Raw genomic sequence first — 22,636 nt, forward strand, 5'->3', positions numbered from 1 at the left:
CGAAACAGGTACAGGTGGTACCCAGCATATAGTATGCACTTTTAGGTGTTAGTTTACTAGTAGTAGTAGTAGTAGAGAGGTAAGAGCCACTTTAAGTTTGAAAAAAGAAATACAAATATGTAAATACAAAGAAAAGAGAGCACTTAGACAATTGTTACTATAATTAATTTAAGAACTGCTATTGGAACAAATTAGTCAATTAGATGTGTTTTACTTTTCATCTTATGTTAAAAAATTAAGTCATAATAATTGAATGAGTATTTTTCTCAGAGCTGATACTTGTCTTCAGATGGAAGTTTCTTTATAAAAATAGTTAATATGCTGGAATAGAAAGAAAATTTGGTTAAGCATATCTAGTAGGAACAGAGCCAACAATATACTTGATGCTAAACTATTAGTGGCAGTGCCATTATAGTGAGAAGCAAGATGCCACTATTACTACCAACTGAGTTCCTAGGTAATGTAATTATACAAAGCAATATATGGGATATTACAATGGTAGGAAAAAATTACTCTTGCAAAAAACATGATCGTCTATCTCAAAAACACAAGGGAATTAATGGAACAAAATGTTTAAATTAGGCCTAATAAAATAGTTCTAAAAAGTAATTGAGTACACCAATAAAGAAAAATCAATGGCTTTCCCATTCATATACACAAGATTCAACTACTAGAAAATACAGTGAAAATATATAATAGAAAATTATGATGTAAAATAAAGGACAAATTCCATTCACAGTGGTAGCAAAACCTGTAAGATTCCTATGGATTAATCTGACGAGGATGTGTAAAACCTAAGTGGGGGGGGAAATATTTCCTGAAGACATGAAATATACCAAGATATTTTTTTCCTGAATGAGGAGTTTCAATCCTAATTCTTAATTTTTCTTAATTGTTAGTTCTCCTCCAAATCAGTTAATTTTTTAAAAAAAATCAAATTCACTTTTTAATTGTATTTGTCCAACTGATTCTAAACTGTTTTTCATTTGATATTTTTTGTTTTTTGCTTTGTTTTATTTTTGCTTTTCCTTAAACAAGTTTTCTCAAATAGAGATATTGTTAACATTTTGGTTAACATAATTCTTTGTTGGGTGGGACTCTTACTTATTGGAATATCTTAACATCTCTGGCTTTCACTTAGTAAATGCTAGTGGCACACCATCAGTCATTTTGACACCATAAAATACCCCCACACCTTCCCAATATTCCCTAGTGATATGGAACAACTTAATATTGAGAATTAGTGGTCTGGAAAATATCAAATCATACTATAAAGCCAAACAAGCAAAACATTGTAGTGTATACACAGAAATAGGCAAATAGGTCAGTAAAATCGAATAGGAAGTATGAAATAACAATAGATTTATGTACATGTACAAATTTTGCTTATCATGAGCATGATCTTTAAAATCATTGAGGAAAAGATCTATTATATATTGATTAGTGTCAAAAACAAGATCAGGTTAGAGATCTAACACTCACATACACACACACACACACACACACACACACACAAGTAGTTTCTGGATGGATTGAAGCATTAAATAAAAAGGAAAATAAATGAATTTCTGGGAGGTCTGTAGGGGAGTATTTCTACAACCTTGACATAAACAATATTTTCCCTAGGAAGGAAAAAACTAGAAAAAAGTAACAGTTTTGCTTACAAAAATATTTAAAACTTCTGTAAAATGACAGACGCCATAAAACATTAAAAGGTAAATGACATGCAGAGAAGAAAAAATTAACAAACAAATAATACCAATAATATAAAGTGTTTCTGTACAATGATAAGTTGAAAATAAATTAATTTGGTGTGAAATGATCTTTACAATATTGAAATTTCAATCCAATGTATCATTTTAATGAAAAATGTTTTGTATACATTAAAATCAACAAATTTACCCCAATTGAAGATCAATTCTGATGATTAAAAATGTCCCTTCAATATTGGACAAAAAATAAAAGTAGGAAGAAAGAAAGAGACAGAAAGGGAAGGAAGGAAGGAAGGAAGGAAGGAGGGAAGGGGGATCTAGTTGGTCATAATCTGGTGAAATGTGTGAATTTCAAGGATTAAAAAAATACTAATTTATAAGAAGTGGAAGATCCAGCAGGAAACAAATCAGTAAGGACACAGTTGAATTCAAGGACACCATCAATCAACTGGATATAATTGACATCTATAGACTGCTTCAACCAACAACAGCAGAATACACATTCACCAAGATACGCCATGTTCTGGGCCATAAAACACACTTTAACAAATTTAAGAGAATAAATAGAGTTCATACATTATCTGCTCTCAGACTACAGTGGGGTTAAACTAGAAACCAGTAAGAGAAAGATAACTGGAAAATCCCCAAATAAGTGGAGATTAAACAACACACTTCTAAACAACACATAGGTCACTGAAAAAATTCTCAAGAGAAATTTTAAAATATTTTGAGCTAAATGAAAACACAACTTATCAAAACTTGTGAGATACAGTGAAAGCAGTGCTTAGAGGAAAATATCATTGAATAAATATATTAGAAAAGAGGAAAGATCTAAATCAATAATCTATATTTCTAGCTTGGGAAACTGGAAGAAGAAGAGCAAATTAAATCCAAAGTAAGCTGAAGAAAATAAATCATTAGAATTAGAGCAGAAATCAACAAAATTGAAAACAGAAAATCAATGGAGAAAATTGATGAAACTAAAATCTTGTTCTTTGGAAAGATTAGTAAAAAATATGTATACACCTCTAGCAGGCTAAGAAAAAAGAGGATAAAAAGTACTGTATCAGAAATGAAAGCAAAGGTCTCACTAGAGATCCTTTGGACGTTAAAAGAAAGATAAAGGAATATTGTAAACAACTCTATGCCCACAAATTTGATAACCTAGATGGAATGGACAAATTCCTTGAATGACTCAATTTTTCACCCAAGAAGAAACAAATGAGTCAGTCTAAACCTATTACAGAAGTTGAATTAACAATTAATAACCTTCCAAAACATAAAGCACCAGACCAGTGAATTCTACCAAACATTTAAGGAAGAATTTGTACTAATTCTCTAAAATCTTTTAAAGATGATAGAAACAGAGGACATACAATCTAACTCATTCTTTAAGGCCAGAATTACCCTAATATCAAAACCAGACAAAGACATTACCAGAAAAGAAAACTAAGACCATTATCTCTCTTGAACATTGATGCAAAAATCCTCAACAAAATATTTGCAAATTGAATCCAACAATGTATAAAATGCATTATATACCATGACCAAGTGAGATTTTTCCCAGGTATGCCAGGTTAGCTCAACATTCAAAAATTAAATAATGTAATCAATTATATCAATAAACAAAAAAAAAATCATATGATTATATCATTAGATGCAGAAAGGCACTTGGCAAAATCCAACACCCATTCATGATAAAAATTCTCAGCAGACTAGGAACAGAGGATAATTTCCCCAATTTGATAAGTATTCTCATCAAAAAACTTACAGCTAACATAAAAGCTTTCCTACAAGTACAAGACAAGGATATCTTCCCTAACCAACTCTTTTTCACCATTGTACTGGAAGTACTAGCTAATGCAATAAGAAAAGAAAAGGAAATAAAAGATATACAGCTTGGGAAGGAAGAAATAAAACTGCGTTTGTAGTTTCTTCTTCTTCGTAGAAGACAACTGTTTAGAAAATCCAAATGAGTGGACAAAAAAAAAATGATGGAGTTAATAAGTGATTATAACAAGGTTTCAGGATACAAGGCAACATATAAATCTTCTTCACATAAAGCCTGGGCACCTCTCGATTGGCTGCTTCTGCACAGGCCCCTGGGAGATTGGACTTCTTATGCTGAGAACAGGCCTCTGTTCTCTGGAAATTTAGAGACAATTGATCAGTGCTTATGTCTTGGTATGTGTGGGTTGCCTGTATCTCAGGGAGGGAGTCAGCAGCACAGAAGCTTTCCCAGCCATGAAATTTTGCACAGATATATATTTCGAGATTGAAAAAAAATCTGGAAGAATTATTTCCACCAAGGGACCAAGCAAGTTTATAGTAGAGTCATGGATGAACAACTCCTAGTCCAAGAACTCCTGGGAGACTTTGAGGGTTTACCTCAGAGACCATCTGGTTTTGTTCATGAAGCTTGTGAGCATTCTAAACTGATCCCCACATTCAAGGAAACCCTTTTTCTCATTTTATACAGAGCCTTCTGACTGAGCTGTGTCCAAGTCTGGCCCCTTCTGTGATTATTTCCAACCCTCTAGTGAGTACCAGACCTGTCTATGCACAGATGAAGATTCCATGACCATGCTGGAATGCTGAAGAACAGCCAAGGGCTTTATTTCATAGTTATTTGTATGGTTTCTTCACACTGCAGGAAGGTGAGAATGAGGTTTGTTAGGATTACTGTGACCTTACAAACGAGGCCCAGACTAGTACTAGCAGTAATCTGGGAGCACAACCTGGGTCTTTTGTTTCCCTGCCCAGCCCATTATGTAGTTTTTTAACTCTTTCCTTTTTGAAGCTAATATATTATTGATATCCATCCAGTATTCACAGAAGAGGGAGAATGAAGGGGTTATTAAAAAATTGTAGTTTGAACTTTGTAGCCCTATAATGAATGGGCTATTTCCTTTCTGGGTTCAATTTCAAAATGTAAACAAAAATGACTCCTTCAGTTCTAAAGTACTACTAGTACAGTTAAACACTGTGCGTAATTTTTTTGCTGACTTTTTAGGAGAACAATTTAAACAGATAGTAAGATTGTTGCTCTTTTCAAGTAAACAATGAGAAGTCAGGTAGAACTTATCTATCAAAACATAAAAACACAAAGAAAAAAAGCAAATATGTTTTAGAGGAAAAAGAAAGAGAATTTTTTGTTTGTTTTTTAAGGGAATGGTATCAACATGCCATTTATTTATTTATTTATTTTTGTCTTCCTGAGCTAAAACCACAGCTGAAAGTAAGTTTTCTAGGACAACATTTAGCTTGGGAAACTTCAACTATCTGTACTCAGGGACTCAATCTATCCCCAGAGGATCATCTATGGGAGGTAATGTTAATACCTAATTTCAGGTTACTTGCTGCTTTTAACTCAATGCAGAGTCTAGTCGTAGTAAAGATACAAACAATGCTTTAAATTCTGTATAAGTTCATGGATTTCATCCAATATGAATTAAGAGTTTTTGTCCTCATTTTTTAAAGTAATAATAGGGAAAATGTTAACTTGATACTTTCTGATTACAAAAAGTAATGCCCTTATAAAATCTTCTAACTAATTCAACCATCTAGGGTGGTCAGCTGCAGTAAACCTTTCATTTCTTCAAAATGCTGCTTCTACCAACAGAATCTCATGTTTTCTTCTTTACAAACAGGAAGTCCTTTACATTTCAATTGTAATTCCACTTACCTTGGATGGGGCACAAAATTCAGTTCAACTTCTGGCCAGTTCCTACATCTCCACTTAATGATTATATTTTCATTTGTTAACAATTCCATACATTTACAGTGATTTTCCCATCAAACATTTGTGATTTCCTTCCCTTTTCATCTTCTAATACAGCAGGAAACTTATAAAATTTGTGCACCAAACTTTCACATTGAAGACACTATACAGCTTCTCTACAAATGTGTCAAATAGTTCCATCATGTGCAGTGCCACCACATTGGGAATCCTGATCCCCAATGCCATGGGAGATGGGGCCTGCAAGGTATTCTCACTCAGTCTCCTTTTAACAAGAGGCAATTCCTGAGTTGTCATAGCTTTTTTGGTAAATCATTCCCATCTTAAATTCCTTCCTACGTGCCTTCAGGCAATCTCAAAAAGCCTCCCTGCTCTTGGCAGTGCCTTCAGTTTCCATAATGTCCCCATCTTTATTTTTACTCACATTTGCCTCAATGTCATCTACTTCATTTTCTTCAGCAAGGTTGAATATTTCTATCAATCCCTTGTGCTTTGCTCTAGATTCTTTAATAATACCTTTCTAACCCAGTTTGATGTTCCAATCATAAAATGAAATACACTTTCCTTTCCAGCTGCTGCAGAAAACCTCATCTTGCACTTGCTTCAGCTTACTGATCTTGCAGCAGCCAGCCTATTCTCTACAACAGTGACCACCAGTAGCTCATCGAACTTCCCCTTGGACCAGCTGGTGACATCCTGCTCTGTCCATTGCCAGTTGTTCATGTTGGTCTGTCCTCCCACTCCTCCATGATCCAGGGCAGGTCCCCAGCCCCACTTGGCCATGTCTGCACAGGTGCTGCAGCCTCGTTCAGATTCAACACATGATATATCCTGAGGAATGTTCTATGTGCAATTGAGAAGAATGCCTATTCTGTTGTTTTTGGATGGAATGTTTTGTATATGTCTGTTAGGTCCATCTGGTCTAGTGTGTAGTTTAAGTCCAATGTTTCCTTATTGATTTTTTTGTCTGGATGATCTATCAATTGTTGAAAGTAGGGTATCAAAGTCCTCTACTATTACTGTACTGCTGTCTATTTCTCTCTTCAGATCTGTTAATATTTGCCTTATATATTTAGGGGATCCAATATGGGTACATAAATACTTACAAATGTTATATCCTTTTGTTGGATTGCCTCCTTTAATATTATATAATAACCTCCTTTGTCTCTTATTGCAGACTATTTTATCTGGTATAAGTATAGCTACCCCTACCCTCTTTGGGGCTTCATTTCATGGAATATCTTCTTCCATCCCTTCAGTTTCAGTCTGTGTGTGTCCTTAAAGCTGAGGTCTCTTGTAGTTAGCATATATTTGAATGTTGTGTTTTTTAACCCATTCAGCCATTCTATGCCTTTTGATTGGAGAATTTAGTCCACTTACGTTTAGAGTAATTGTTGAAAGGTAAAGACTTACTTTTCCATTTTATTTGTTGTTCTGTGACTGTTTTATAATTCCTTTGTTTCTTTCTTCTTCCCTTGCTCTCTTCTTTTGATATGATGATTTTCTGTAGTGGTATGCTTAGATTCCCTTCTCTTTATCTTTTGTGTATTTAGATAGGTTTTTGCTTTGTGATTACCATGAGGCTTACATAAAACATCTCATATTTATAACATTTTATTTTAAGCTTGATAATAACAACTTTGAATGCATAATAAAGCTTTACATTTTTACTATCCCACCCATGCACACACACATTTTATAATTTTGATGTTAAAATTTACATCTTTTATCTTATGTATCCATTAACAAATTATTGTAGTTACAGTTGTTTTTAATACTTTTTTATAACTTTCATATGAAGTGGTGATTAATTTACTCCATTAAAATTTTAATCAGAGTTCATTTTACTTTCAAAGGAAAATAATTCAGATATTAGAGCACAATTAAATCATGTAATTGTCCAGCTTCTATCTGTATTTATTATAAAGGTCATTTAAACATTTTATTGGGTAAGTCATTTTGCAAGATTAAAGAACTATTATTTCTGATCAATATGTATTGAATTCCTAAGTAAGACTGCTCTATACTCAATGATTTGCCCTAAACATAGACTCTATATTTAACTTAAAACCTTTATAAGGTATTTCTTTAAATTAAGAAAATTTTATATAACAAGGTATTGTTGAGACACTCAGCTATAAAATTGAGATATTGACATTACCATTGGAATTATAATAATGGACTGAGTGTGAGACTCTGAAAAAGATGATGTTTCATGCTGAATCACCTACAGCAGCTTGTATTTGCAGGGCACTTTGCCAGGTTGGATTTGCACTCTGTGACTCAGGATTCTTGATAAAGATAACTTCCCAGTGTGGGAGAGTATAACAAAACATTTTTAATAATATGTTCTAACAAATTGAGTTTGAATTGCATGCCTCATCTTTCTTTCTCTGGTCAATTTTAGATTCATTTCTTTGCAGAATCCTAGATTGTACTTAAGTGTTTCTCAAGGTCATTCATAGATCTTGGATTCCAAGGTCATAGAGACCTTGGCCTAAGTCCTGATACTATCTTGTAACAGGTTTATGAGTTCGGGAAAGTTGCATAACCTTCTAAGCCTGCTTTCCCTCATGTACATAATAGAGATAATAGATAATAGTACCTGCCTCATAGGACTGGGGTGAGAATTAAATAAGAAATTGCATATAAATGTTTATCTCATGCCTGATAAGTAGAAAAAAATGAATAAATGTTAGCTATTATATTATTATTATTTATTTGACAATGCCCCTTCCTCTAGTGGTTTGCATAGAGACGTTGCAAATATAATCAAACTGGACCCACATTCTTAGAATTTGAAGTCAGTTCCACCGTATGCTCATGTCTACACAAAGCTACTGATAGAACTGGATCCCAAAGTTGGAATTCAGACCAGAAGATCTGCTTTGTTGTGTATATGACAATGTACACAAATGTCTTTTCACAGGCCTACCTTTCAGCTGTGTTTAGCTTCTGTAATACAGATACAAACTAATTTAGACTTTGTTGCAAGATAGATTGCATAGGCAGCATGATTTGAAGCAATTGCAGTAGGTGGCTTTTGAGAAAGCTAAGCCGAAATGAAATGTATTTCATTATGGGTTTATTCTTGAGATGCAAAATATTTTAGGAAGACTAAGTCTTGATGTATTAACTTCTGCATTTGCCCCTTTTAGTTTTCAGTTTCAAGGCAGGCCCAGATGGGAATATCAAAAAGGAAATGCCCATCTTATGTGAACACCCTGTGTGGTACCTTTGGCCATACAACGATATTTGTTCTTGAGAGGATAATTAAACTGTCCTTATCCAATGTCTCTTGCACATTATGTGTGTGCATTTTTACAAAGGGAAAACAAAACCTGACTGCAAAGCATAATTATAAATGGTAATAGTTACATTTTCATCATATGTATGCAATAAATAAGTCTGTCAAATCTAGAATTTGGAATTTGTAGTGTGCTTCCCTCCTGTACTGGTATATTTATTTTGCTCCTCTGCTAATGAGGCTAGCTTTAGATAGCCATGAGCATCAGTCTCAAATAAAAATTAAAAGTCAGTATATTACATTTCTCCTTCTGTTCTTTCTGCATATTACATTGCTCCATAAGCTCATTGATGCTGGAATTCTATCTCTCCTTTGGCACAATTTTCCTCTGTGGTATGATGCTATGAATATTTATGATACAATAAAAACAATATAATAATAGGCATTTCCTAATCTTGTGCTGCATATATCTTCCGACAGGAGCTGGGAGGGCTATATCTGTTAACTCCCACTAGAGAAGATCTTTATGTCCTGTGAAATAGATGGCTGTCCCAAAGACCTTCACTTCCACGTGAGTTAAATGGCTTCTGTACTGAAACATTCCGAGAAGAATTTTTTCTTCTTCCATATATAGTTTGGACTCTCATCATCTCTGAAATATTGCCAGATTTTCCTTACATTGAGTAGGCATCAATTGATATCCTTATTCATCCTTCCTATGTCAACCACTACAATTCATTCTTTTATAGCCACCTTAAATCTTTAGTCTCTAAAATTCCAGGGTCCAGAATACTCTGAGCAGACTATTATCTTGCTCAGTGAAGCGGTACTGCTTCATCCTCACTCATCCTCCATCACCTTAACTGACTGGATTTCTTTTCGTTTATAAATTTAACTCAAATTGTTTTCTTTTTTCAAATATTTGCCTAACTTTCTCATTCCAGCCAATTTTCCCAGCTTGATATCTGCTTAGCTACACATAATGCTCCTAATCTGTGACTTTGGATATTTCCCCATGTCAGTCTCTGCAGTCATTCTTCTTATCTATGTTATTAATATAGTTAGAATTCATTCCATATCCCATTAATAATTACTGGAAAAACAGGGTTTTTTTATTTTATCAACTACTAAAGAAATTATGACGTTCATATTATATGAATATCCTGATATTTTTATTGTAAAACTTCTTGGAATTATTTTAAAGCTATAAGATACCTCAAAAACACTTCTTCAACGTTTGGGGGGGGAATGTGTGTGTGTGTGTGTGTGTGTGTGTGTGTGTGTGTGTGTGTGTGTTTGTGTAAGAGAAAGAGACAGAAACAAAAACACAGACAGAAAATGCACTTTAATACATTTTTACAGGGGAACGTTTTTGGGAGACAGTTATCCACGAGTTTCTCACATTTCTGCATGTCTTATGAGCAGAGGCACAGGCCTTTGTTCTGGACTATTATTTCAAGGATGTTAGTACAGCAAACAGCCTCAGGAGATAGAGGTAGTTTCTCCCTCTGGAGCAAAAGGCAGTTTTATTTTTTGTTTTGTTTCTTTGTTTTTGTTGTTCTTGTTTGTTTATGTCACTGTCCAGTATAATGAAAACATGTTTATCTTTGGTTAAAAAGTAAGCATGTTTTCTACCTATTACAGAAGATTTGGTTTCTCTAACTCATGTTTTGTGTCTCGTACTGTAACCCACTACATGTTCAGATGTCAGCTGAACCTCTTCATGCCACCCTATGGGAATTGGAGCTTGGGGAAGCAGTGTAAACACTGACACTCTGGCTATTACTGTCATTGGAAATAATAAAGTCCTTTGTCTCCTATCCCAGGGGTTTATTTTTTATTTATTTATTTTTTGTCTTCTCTGAGTATCTATGAAAGAGAGGCAGAATAACTTGCTAGTCAGGTAAAATCTCAAACCCCTCCATTGTCCTGAGAGATGGGATGCTGGTGGAGACATGGCTTTCTGCAAGAATAAAGATAAGGGTCTCATGGCTGATTAACAGGAGAAGAGGGAAGTTAGAAGAGGGAGGTTTATGTAAGAAGATCAAGTGGGTATAAAAAGTCCTCCATTTTATTTCCTTTTAATTAAGAGGAATTGTGGAGATGGTTTCAGGCCAAGCACTAGGAAGTAGATGTAAAGACAATTTCAAATGATGCCCTAGGTATTGCTAATTCTTTTGTAAGAGGGGAAACTGAAGGCTCTCATCCACTGATCATCCTCAGGCCTATTTCTTTGCATTAACTGGTACTAGGACTTGTCCTGGAGTTCGGTGGCAGAAAGTTCTACCACCAAACTCCTTTGGAAAACCACAGATGCAACACTGATAAGGATTTGTGCTCTTACTTCCCTGGGTGAGCTTTACAATGCTGATGAAAGTGACCCACTAATGAGTAAGAAATGGACCCAAAGAAGCCTAGTAAATTTGTTCAGTAAGCAATGTCACCTTGGAAAACTCCCCTAGGCCTTACATTGAAACTGGGAAAGAACTTAAGTTGTTATTTTGATAATGGAACTTCAGATGTCCTAGATTAAGGTGGAATAAAAAAAGTCTCCACTGCATATATCACATCCAAACTATCCAAGGGGAATAAATCCACAGCCTCGACCAGAAAGCAATGTGACTATGGCAGTTGGATCAAAGGTTCCCCAAAGCTAAAATAGCTGGTGTCAGTATGTATAATCTTGGTGCTCATATATGGCTTTGGGTGGACTGAAAACATTGGAGGTTCATTTGATTGAGCTGTATGTAGACACTACTCTGCTCACAATGGAAAGTAAACATAACGTGCCTTCTGATTCCCCCAGGCTGTCTGATTCCTCCCTCTTCATTAACCTGTCTTCAGCCACTTTAAAGAGAAAGATGATTTTGGATGAGTTCTAGGTGTCCCTTGACTCCATGAAAAACCAAAGCCCATATCCATCCATCTAGATTTGCAAGGGAATTTGGAGGAAGGAAAAAATTCAAATGTGTATAATTCTGTTGGAGAAAGGTCCCAACTCACAATCCCTCCTGATTCTGTAGTTCAAGGGATACGCAGATTTGGTAATGAGATTTGGGCTGGGTGCACATTAGGGAAGGGGAGCTAATATGTCTTGTGGATGGGGCCCTTTGGGTCAGTTCAATGTACTGTTGTGATTTCTGCTCCTGAATGTAAAATTTTATTAATTTATATGTGTTTACTGAATCCAGAGTGGATTCTCCCAATTAGGAAGTGTCACATATAGAAAATTGCTCGTGGGACATGTAAACCAGATCCTCTGCCTGTCTCCTCCAAGGTGGTCCATCAGAAGTGATATATAATCCAAGGACGACAAGTGGAAATCATAGTCTCAAGGTCTTAAAGATAACAAGGATAGGTTGCAATACCAACACAACAGCCCTGTGTGTCCAGTGAAAAATAATAATGGGAGATGGAGGCTTATAGTGGATTATTGGCAACTGAGTCTTGTTGTTGCTACTCTAGCCCCACAAATGATTTCCATTACACATACTGATGTCACTTGGTATGCTGTGTTAAACATTGGCAACACCTTATTTTCTATCCCACTGGCACCTAAGGATCAAGACCAGTGTACCTTCATGCAGCAAGGCCTCCAGTATACATTTGCAGTACTCCCCTGGGGGTACCTAAGCTCCCCTGCCATTTGCTTTCAGGGGGGTGGCCTAGGTAACATTAATGTCTCTACTTTATGAAGTCTGAAGTCTTCACTAAATAGATGACAACCTGCAGGTTCGCAACTTTGAAGCCTCAGTGTGAATGGTCTTGACTTCAGTGTTATTACATTTCTCCCAGCAGGAGTGGCTGATAAACCCCAACAAAATCTAGAGACTTGCTAGCCAAGGAGTATCTTGAGACTATGTGAGTGTATATCAAAGCTCTCAACCCCTCTGGCAATCAAGGAAGAACTGTCTCTTGGCCCCTCCTCAAAGAGAGATCCAACAATTTATAGAACTCTTTGAGTATTGAAGACTGTACATGTCTTGAGTGGGCATTCTACTTGGAACATTATATTGGCTAGTTCACAAATATGCATCCTTTGAATGGGACCCAGACCAGAACTGTGGGTTGGAAGCTATCAAGTGAGCTTTGCATGATCTCTACACAAATGAGCTCCGTGACTGATGATATTGCTGATTGGAATCTCTGGCAAAGGGAAGCACCCTACATCCAGAGATGCCTCTTGCAACAGTGACATAGTTAAGTCATAAAGATAATGACAACTTGGTTGAGAACATTGCTTGCCAAGATCCCCTACAGTAGCCCACACTGGCCAAAGTGAGGGAAATAAGGGAGCTCTGTAAGTTCTAGTAAATTGCCTTTGTCACTTTTGCATCTATCCCTTCTGAGTGTGAGCAGCAGATAATTGAAAAAGGTGAAGTTATAGCTACTGTAATGGGACACAGATATTTTATGGCAGTGGAGGAAGAGCATCGCCCTGGAACCTGGAGAGGGAACATCTTACACTCTGGGGAGACATGGATGAGAAAGGAACATTAATATTTTTTTTTTCTTTCAGACCATCCCTGGAGTCTTCCTCAAGATAAAGGCCCTCATGTATGTTTCTCAAACTAATGAGCACTTAAATTTAACTGATTTCAGGATCTGTTCTCCCCCACCAGGCAGCTCTGGTCACCATTGGATTGCCATTCCTCTTAAAATTACCAGAAGCCTATCAAAGGGGCAGATGGTGGCCCTGGTCTCTACACTTCACAGTACAATTGCTGTCAACACCTTTAGTATCTGCTTCACCCCTATGCCGAGTACTGTAGTTCAGTGATGCTACAGAGTGGATAAAAGCCACCCAGCTGATGATGCAGAAAAGTAGGACAGAGCACACTGACTGTCCTCAGACATTACCTTCAAAAACAATAACTAGATTCAATTGTTCAAACTAAACTGAGAAACATAAGATCTACTAGCTGGTTATGAGGCCACACTGGAGCGGAGTCAACGTGTGCTACTGGATCATGTAGACCCCCCGCTTCTGTGGCCCCAATAGCACTTTCTTTTTAGGGATACCACGTGTACCCTTAGGACTATATGTCTTGTGTGGAAACCAAGCATTAGCTTATTTTTCTCCCCCAAATGGTAATTATAACCTTAGGAGTGGTCACAAGAGACCTCCAAGTTTTTAAGGAAATACCCCTAGAGGATAACATAGCCCTTAGATGACTGCGCCATCTTCCCAAAATGATTACTTGGGGAAGCTTTCCAGAAAGGAAACTGATTTGTACTTGCACCCACCTTGCAGTCAGTTTTCCCTACAATGTGAGTTGTCCAATTAGAAAAGGTGATACAAAATTTGTCTTTGATGTTAGTTGAGGTGATCAAAGACACTGCCTCAGTCCTGGAATGTATTCAGGTTAGTAGTAACTCAGTGATCAGGCTTGTGATAGATGATATTGCCCCTAAGTTTTCTCCTTGAGTGCCAAGGTAGAGTCTGTGTAATCTCTAAAACTCCTGCTGTACCAGACTAGGGACATAGACCAAGTTGAAAAGTCAATGTGGAAATTTAAGGAGAAAAACACCTAGATTTCTGAGGTAGATCCAGATGGTTTATGAGGTTTTCTCAGCTGGTTGGGTCTGGGACAGTTGGTGTTAATACTGCAAATTTCCTCATACTGCTGCTCAGAGTCCTATAGATATCAGCCTTAATGAAATGTAGTATGAGCCAAATGGAACATATTTAGTCCTAATCTCTATCAGCCAGATTAATCAACATGGCTGACAGAGGGCTATGCTCAGAGGAAACATTTTCCAGATGTCAAGACAGTGTTGGATGGAGAGGTGGATATCATTAGAAGACATGTCTCCATAGGTCTTGCCTGTTTATTGCTCAGTATGACAAAGATAGTGTTTCCCTTGGAGGCAAAGATCAGGCAGGTTTACTGCCCATTATAAAAGATTCAGTTTCCCTAAGGTTGGAATCCCACTCCTGGAATACAAACCACTGTGTGTGTGCAGGCACTTGGCTCATTTCACATTGTCCTATGGGGCACCAGCATAAATGCTGACAACTGCTATTGCTGTGAGTAATAAAGTCCTTTATTTCTGCAGTCTCCTGTCTTCTGCCAGCACCCACGAAACTGCAGCAAGCTAACTTGGAACACAGGTGGAGTAACGTCTCAGACCCTTCTAAGTTTTTGACGTGTATAATATTGTTAATGTATACTAATAATAATTTCAGTTACATTAAGGAGAGTAGGAGAAAAAAAAATCGCTAGTCTACAGATCTTGTAGCTAACATTTTCATGGCATACTGGGCTTTAATTAAGTGACTAAATGAATGTGATTAAATAGAAGGCAATTCAGCACAGTCCTGAAGAGAACTTCTGATTTCCACTAAGAGGATTTATTTTAATATGTTGGAGAAATCGATGAAGGGTATAGAAAACGCCCTGTGACACAAATTGTGCTTTGACATTTGTAGATGGTTCTAAGGCTGTGGATTGTTTACATGAGAACCTTGCTCTAAATGAATTTACTCCTTTTCTGGGGTACAGGGTGAGTACGCTGCTCCCAGGCCAACCTGCTGGCACCTCCTAGGAATGACATAACAGGTTACAATACCCTCTAACTGAATTCTAGGCAATGAAACATACTGATAATCAGAACACTAGAACATCTGAAGATGATCCATTACTGAGTAGATGGGTATATGTTAATATAGTGTAAATCCGGAGTCATATGAATCAGGTACATTTCTAAATTAATTTTGACTTCATACATTAGAAGTAGTGGGAGGAAACTTACTGAAAAGTTTAAAAATGTATACAATATCTAACTAATGGGTTTGCTAATAGTTGTTCTCTGACCATGGACATGAATCTAGAGTTTTACATGTCATTCACATGAAGTTCAAAATGCCAGGTAGCCAAGAAATAGAAAACCATATCCATTTGGAGTCAGTTATTTAGCCATGCCTCAAGCATGAGTTGTTTAGTGAAAAATAGCAAAGAATGGTAGGTCAAATCTTAAGGAACCATCTTTCTATAATGCCTTATTCTTATAGCAAAATGGACTAACACTTGTAATTCTACAATTCCATTCAGAAATGTGTGAGGGAAAATGTACTTGGGAAAAAATACTCAAAATTTTCTTCTTTGCTGGTATGAGAAAAAGGTGCTGAGGGTAGGGAAAAGTTATTAGTTTGCTATTACTCAATCCTTGCTGAGCACAGAACATAAAATAGGAATAAAGAAAGGAAGCCATCTCTCCAATCCCAGCTGCAGGCTGATGAATCACTTAGTGATTAATTGTTGCTACTAGTAATTGAAATAATCATATTTCAGAGAAGGAAAAAAAAGTATTTGGTCTCTAAAATGTTTTCTCCTAAAACTATCATTGCTGACATATTAAGGACTTTTAAAAAGGAGATATAAAGGTCTTAATGTAAAGCTAAAAGGAATATAACTCCCAAGATTGACCCAACATCTGGCATCAGGTTTTGAAAAACCTTCCTCTGGCCGTCAAAATCAGTTGTCCCCTTTACAATAACCAGCCCTCTTATTTTCCTGTATAGTTTTCTTTTCAGTAGAGTTTGCTGTATAGAGAACACAGCATAATGTAGAACACAAAACAATGAAAAACTGTTTAATATATATCGCCTCTTTTTCCAAAAAGCCAGTGAATTCACATTTACTGCCCCCAAAATGGTGTTTAAACTTTTTAATTAATGTGAGTCAATGGACAGACTTTATCATGTTCCGAGTTCTGGATGTGTGTGGTCGTATGTCAAGAATCTGGGGAGTCACTGCCTTCAGGGAGTTTACTGTCTCTAATTGTGGAGGTGTAGTGCATACAGAAAATGTTAGCAATAAGTATGGGACACGTGAGCACTAGAGAAAGACATCATGAAGTTGGACATTCGCATTTGGTGTGTGCTTAATGTGTTCCGGCCTTTTCAAAGTTTTTTCAAAACTAATCTCCACAATGACCCTGAGATGCAAGTATCATATCAGTTTTAAGTGATGAATAAATAGGATCAGAAAAGCTAAGTGATTTACTCACTTTCACACTGCCAGTAAAAGGTAGAGCCAGTTTCAAATGTGGTTCTCTTTCCATCTGATTGCAAAAGGAGGAGAGAAAGGTAACTCCACATTTTATATCCTTGGAGATAATAAAAGTCTGCGATAATAGCATTTATAGAATAGAATTATGAGAAAAAGCTGGCATGGGAGGAGAGATGGCTTTACTTGTGTATATTGTTTCTGAAGCAATACTAGGACATATAAGAAGAAATATTCCATTATCACATAGAGATTAAAAATCCTAGTTAAAAAAAGAAATCAGTCTTGGAGATGTGGGTATGGTATTCAACATTGTCTCACTGTAGACATAATGAAAAATAATAATAAATGAGCAACTGTATTCTTGATTCCACACAACTAAGTGATGCCATCTGGAAATTCAAATTCTAGGAGGTGTGATGAATAGTCGGCAGTGGGGGCTGTAACAGTTCCTTCTGTGCCTGTGTGTGCATGCAACACCTCACATTAAAAATTGGAACCTATTTTTTCTCCCTTGGAATACGGGTTAGACTTACTTGATCAATAGAATGTGGGAAAAGTGATGCTGTACTAGTTCAGGTCCTAGGCTTTATGGGACATGGCAGCTGCTGCTTTTATTCTTTTGCTATCCTGAGCCACCTGGTAAAGAAGTCTAGGCTGTCCATCTGGAGAAAGAGGCCACGTGGAGAGAGAGGCCCCAGCCAACAACCCAGCACTAAGGCCCCCAGCGTGGGAGTAAGGCCATCCTGATCCTCCAGCCCGGCTACCATCTGAATGGGTGAGTGCCACCGACACAACAGAGCACAGAGGAGTCACCTCTGAGGAGCCCTGCTCAAATTTGTGAATCACAGAGTCATGATTAATAAATGTGTTTCATTTTAGTCCACTACGTGTAGGGTACAGTGTTACCCAGTACTGCTAAAAGATAGAAGAGACTGACAATAAGTAATTAAACAAATACTTGCTTTTTCTTCCTGACAGGACATGAAGCATTCTATTAAGAAACATAAAACAGGATTGATAGCGAGCTGCCAAGGAGGTGGTAGAGAAGTGTTTGCGTTGGGTGGTCAGAGAAGGCTTCCTGAGGAGGTGACATCTGAACAGAAAAGGCAGTTAGAGCACTGAATAGGTCACAGTGATGAACCATGAACATCAGGAAAAAAATAATTCCCCAGTGTTTCATAATAGGTTATAATCGGCATGTCCAAAATCAAATTCCCATCTCTATATTGGCATCAGTATAGAAGGCTCTTCACCATCTTTTCTTTTGTCTGTATTACTATTTGTGTTTTAAAATGAGTTCATACACCATGTTCCTCAGAAAGGCCTGAGTTCTCTAACCTGAGCCAGTATCCTCTTCTACATCATCATTGCCACCCACATTTTCTTCTGGGAGAGTTGGAACATTTTATACAGCTTATTTCTTTTTACCCCAAACTTAAAGCTCGTTTTGACCTTTCTAATCTCACAATATATATATTGTAGGTGAAACGGCAGTACTTTCTTGCCTCTATTTACATTACATTCACTATCCTTTCTTTTATTCTTTTTTTTTTTTTTTAATCGTCTGTTGGATCCCAGATTAAGCACATCACCAAAATTTAGATTAAATCAAAAAAAGATTTTTTTTTCCTTTGGCCAATGGCTGCTTAATCTGTCACTGAAAAGTAGCAACAAAACAAAGCTTTTATCAACCAGAAAATGTACTGTGCTTCCTTTGGGAAGGTAAACAAGACAGCAGATATAGAAGCCTCACTCAAAGGGGGAAAAAAGAAACTGAAGGATTTTAAGAGTAACACCTGTCAAATGGAGCAGTAATGTGTACTGCTTGACAAAATAGGCTGGTGACTGTCAAAATAAATAATAAACCTTCCAGCTCTGACTAATGATAGAACTACACCGAAGACTTGAGGGAAGCATCCAACAAAATGCAAAATTGAAAGGAAAATTGGAACAATCGGCACAGCCTCCCAGCAGCTAAATTTCAAGTAATTTTGGAAAAACTCAGACAATTCACCAGGTTTCATGGCAGATGGAAAAGTTCCAAAAACTCTTCTGATCGAGCATTCCTGTTTTGTTAGGAAATCACATCTCTTCTGAAGGAGTGCCAAGAAGCTGGTTTCTGCTTTTTCAATACAGAAACAATCTTGCCGTGACTGTGGCATTCTCTGTGCAGACATTCAGCTGACTGCCAATAATATCATGAGGAGGAGCAGCCAGAGCTGGACCCCTTTGTAGGCAGAGTGGGGCAAATGGCAGAGAAGGCAGAGATCCAGGGAAAGGCCATCTCTGATTCCTTTCTACGTCCATTTCTTCCCAGTTGAGGTACCTATTTTTCTTTTCCCGTAGCTCCTTAGAGGATCATCTTATTTTTCCTTTCCAGAAAGCCAGGTTTTCTAACACGATTACAAAGAAAACTGCCCAAGAGTCTGCAGATAATGTTATGACCCTTTCCAGGGGCAGTTTCATTTAAACAAATTGTTTTGTGGAGGCCCCAAAACCCTTGATAAATTTCTGCTCTAAAATTTAATAATACATCAAAAGTGGAAGAATATATTGTTCGTGGAAGAATTTTAAGCATCTCAAAAACATAGTTCTGCAAAAGCCATCTTGCTTCAGAAATTATCCACTTATGCCTCAAGTTCTTAGTGGCAGAGGTGAGGGCTGGTTTGTCCCTCTGCCTGACTCCTTTAATTGTATTTTTGTTCCCAGGCAAAGCTATTTTCTGGGCTCCCAAAGTCAAAGTGAAAGAGAGAGGAGGAAAAACACTAAACAGAGTTATCGTCTCCCAAGGAGGGGCCACTCCTAGATATTATTTAGCCTACAGTAACATGACTTGCTTTCTCATTTAATTTTATTTATTTATGTTCTTCCATTATTTATTCCTCCTTTATCTGTTTCATGCATTATATTTATTGACCCTAGTTCCAGATATGTTTTTCATAAGAATTTGATTCTAAGTAAACAGTTTTGGGATGTGAAACAAGCAAAACATCAAATCTAAAAACATACATTTAGTACTTGTTTCTTTGCAGCCAAAATTATTTCCTAAAATCTGCAATTTAAAAAAAATCCTGACCATTTTATTTATTTTAAACATTATTTTGGAGAGTTATACTAGTCTAAAATCTGCATTCTATATTATTTTGATAGCCATATTTATTGCAGCAAAAAATCAAGAATACTCAGATTACAGAATGAATATCTGAACTCAGGACCATACCAGATATATGAGTAGCAAGTAATTGTCAAGATGTGTCATAAGTGAAGTGAAAGGTTGGTTCTCTCCAATAACCATGACTCACAAATGGACAGGAATCAGGATGTTTTGGCTTTTTACCTAGTGATTTCAACATTCTAGGATGATTTTATTCACCAGTCCTTTTGCTTGATCCATCCCACTCTAATTGAGGGTGACCCAACCCAGTCACCATCATGTCCAAGGAATCCTGCACTTCCTGCAGCAGTTATTCTGCTTGGCAGGACTGTCTTCTCTAAAACCTTCTCTGCTCATTATTCTTGCTGCCTCTGCAGGGTCAGTACTGTCTGCCAGTAAAGTGTTGTCTCCTTCCATTTCCTATTCCCATAACCACAAAAAGTAGAAGCAGTTCCCCAGTTGAGGAAAGAGCATTTGTCCATTAATAACCACACTAGTCTAGCAGTGAAATCCCTTGCTGATGCTCTAGTCATTTTTAACTTGGACTACTATAACCACATTCTGTGCTGCCTCCAAGGCTTTATTCTTCTTTCCAGTTTAAAATGATCTGCATTCTGCAGATCAAATCATTTTCTAGATGGACTTAAGTTATGCCCATGGGGAGAAAGAGCCTGGGCTTGGCAATGTTGCATATAGGGAGTGTGGTGTGGAATGGGGAGATGTGTATCTAAAAGGGCATTTAAATATACCATATGATGACAGGGACCCAACTTCGTAGTTTTTTTTGCATTCCAGGAATCAGGAACTCTCAAGATCTTATTACAATTTTAATGACTACATTTGACAAATTATGGGAATTTGCTCTGCCCATGTCCCAGCTTATTACATAGTATTTAAAAATATTTTGTGTACAGCAAAATGATGTGACTTACATACATCATGAAATGATGACCACAATTTGTTTAGTGAGCATCCATTATCTCTTATAGATACAAAATTAAAGAAATAGAAAAAACTGTTTTCCTTGAGATGAGAACTCTTAGGATTTCCTCTCTTCACAACTTTCATATAGAACATACAGTGCAGTTGATTATATTCATCATGTTGTATGTTACATTCCTAAGACTTATTTATCTTATAACGGGAAGTCTGTAACTTTTGACTACCTTCATCCAATTCCCCTTCCCCTTACCCCCACCTCTGGTAACAAATCTGATCTCTTTTTCTATGAGTTTGTTTGTTGTTTTTGAAGTATAATTGACGTACAGCACTCTGTTAGTTCCTGTTACACAACATAGTGATTTGACATTTCCATACATCTCAAAATAATCATTACAATAAGTCTAGTTACCATCAGTCACCATACAAAGATATTACATAATTATTGACTGTATTCCCCACATCTTACATTTCATACTGGTGACTCATTTATTTTGCAACTGGAAGTGTGTACCTCTTAATCTCCCTTACCTATTTCCCTCACCCTCTCACCCCCCTGTTTGTTCTCTGTATCTATAATTCTGTTTTTGTTTTGTTATGTTTGTTCATTTGTTTTTTAGATTCCACATATAAGTGAAATCATATAGTATTTGTCTTTCTCTGTCTGACTTATTTCACATAGCATAGTACCCTCTAGGTTCATCCATGTTTTTGCATATGGCAAATTTCATTCTTTTTTATGGCTGAATAATATTCCATTGTATATAATACCACATCTTTATCCATTCATTGATTGATGGGCCCTTAGCTTGCTTCCATGTCTTGGCTGTTGTAAATAATGCTGCAATGAACATAGGGTACATATATCTTTTCTAATTAGTGTTTTCCTTTTTTTGGATAAATACCCAGGAGTGGAATTGCTGGATCTTATGGTAGTTCTATTTTTAATTTTTGGAGGAATCTCCATACTGTTTTCCATAGTGGCTGCACCAATTTACATCCCCACTAAAAGTGCAGAACGGTTCCCTTTTCTCCACACCCTCATCCTCACCAGCACTTGCTGTTTGTTGTCTTTTTAATAATAGCCATTCTGACAGGTGTGAGGGGATATCTCACTGTGGTTTGATTTGCATTTCTCTGATGATTAGTGATGTTGAACATCATTTCGTGTCCCTGCTGGCCATGAATATGTCTAACTTAGAAAAATGTCTATTCAGATTCTCTGCTTATTTTTTAATCAGGTTGTTTTTTTATGTTGAATTATATGAGTTATTTGGTGTATTTTTGATATTAACCCTTTATCTGATATATTGTTTGCAAGTATATTCTCCCATTTAGTAGGTGGAATTTTTGTTTTGTTTCTTTCACTAAAAAGCCTTTTAGTTTGATGTAGTTTCATTTGTTTATTTTTGCTTTTGTTTCCCTTGCCTGAGGAGACAGATCCAAAAAAATACTACTAAGACCTATGTATTGGGAATGGGAATTTGCTCTGCCCGTGCAAATTTAAGGTCTACCTTAAATTTAAGGTCTACAGAGGTAGACCTTAAACTTATACAGTGCTGTATGTCGATTATATCTCAATAAAACCAGAAGAAAAAAATAATAAAAATTTTAAAATTTAATAAATTAATAATTGAGAAAACATCCATAGTACAGGAAACATTGTAAGACCTGAATGTAAGGCAAAACTCTTATATTAAAGGGTAATTTGGGGGAAAATCTGCCTTACATTTATTTATTATCAGATTAAACAAACACATAGGTTGTGTGTGACATGTAACAGATGCTCAGTAAATGTGTTTCCTTCCATAAGACATATATATATGGTGT

General features: G+C 36.5%; 1 pseudogene; it reads right to left on the reverse strand.

Moving 5' to 3' along the window:
* Nucleotides 1–5,267: 5,267 nt before the first annotated feature.
* The window catches only part of LOC132376101 (activator of 90 kDa heat shock protein ATPase homolog 2-like), a 28,331-nt pseudogene continuing 10,962 nt past the window's right edge, over nucleotides 5,268–22,636 (reverse strand).

The sequence above is a fragment of the Balaenoptera ricei genome, chromosome 12, assembly GCF_028023285.1.
Source record: "Balaenoptera ricei isolate mBalRic1 chromosome 12, mBalRic1.hap2, whole genome shotgun sequence".
NCBI classification, from domain to species: Eukaryota; Metazoa; Chordata; class Mammalia; order Artiodactyla; family Balaenopteridae; genus Balaenoptera; species Balaenoptera ricei.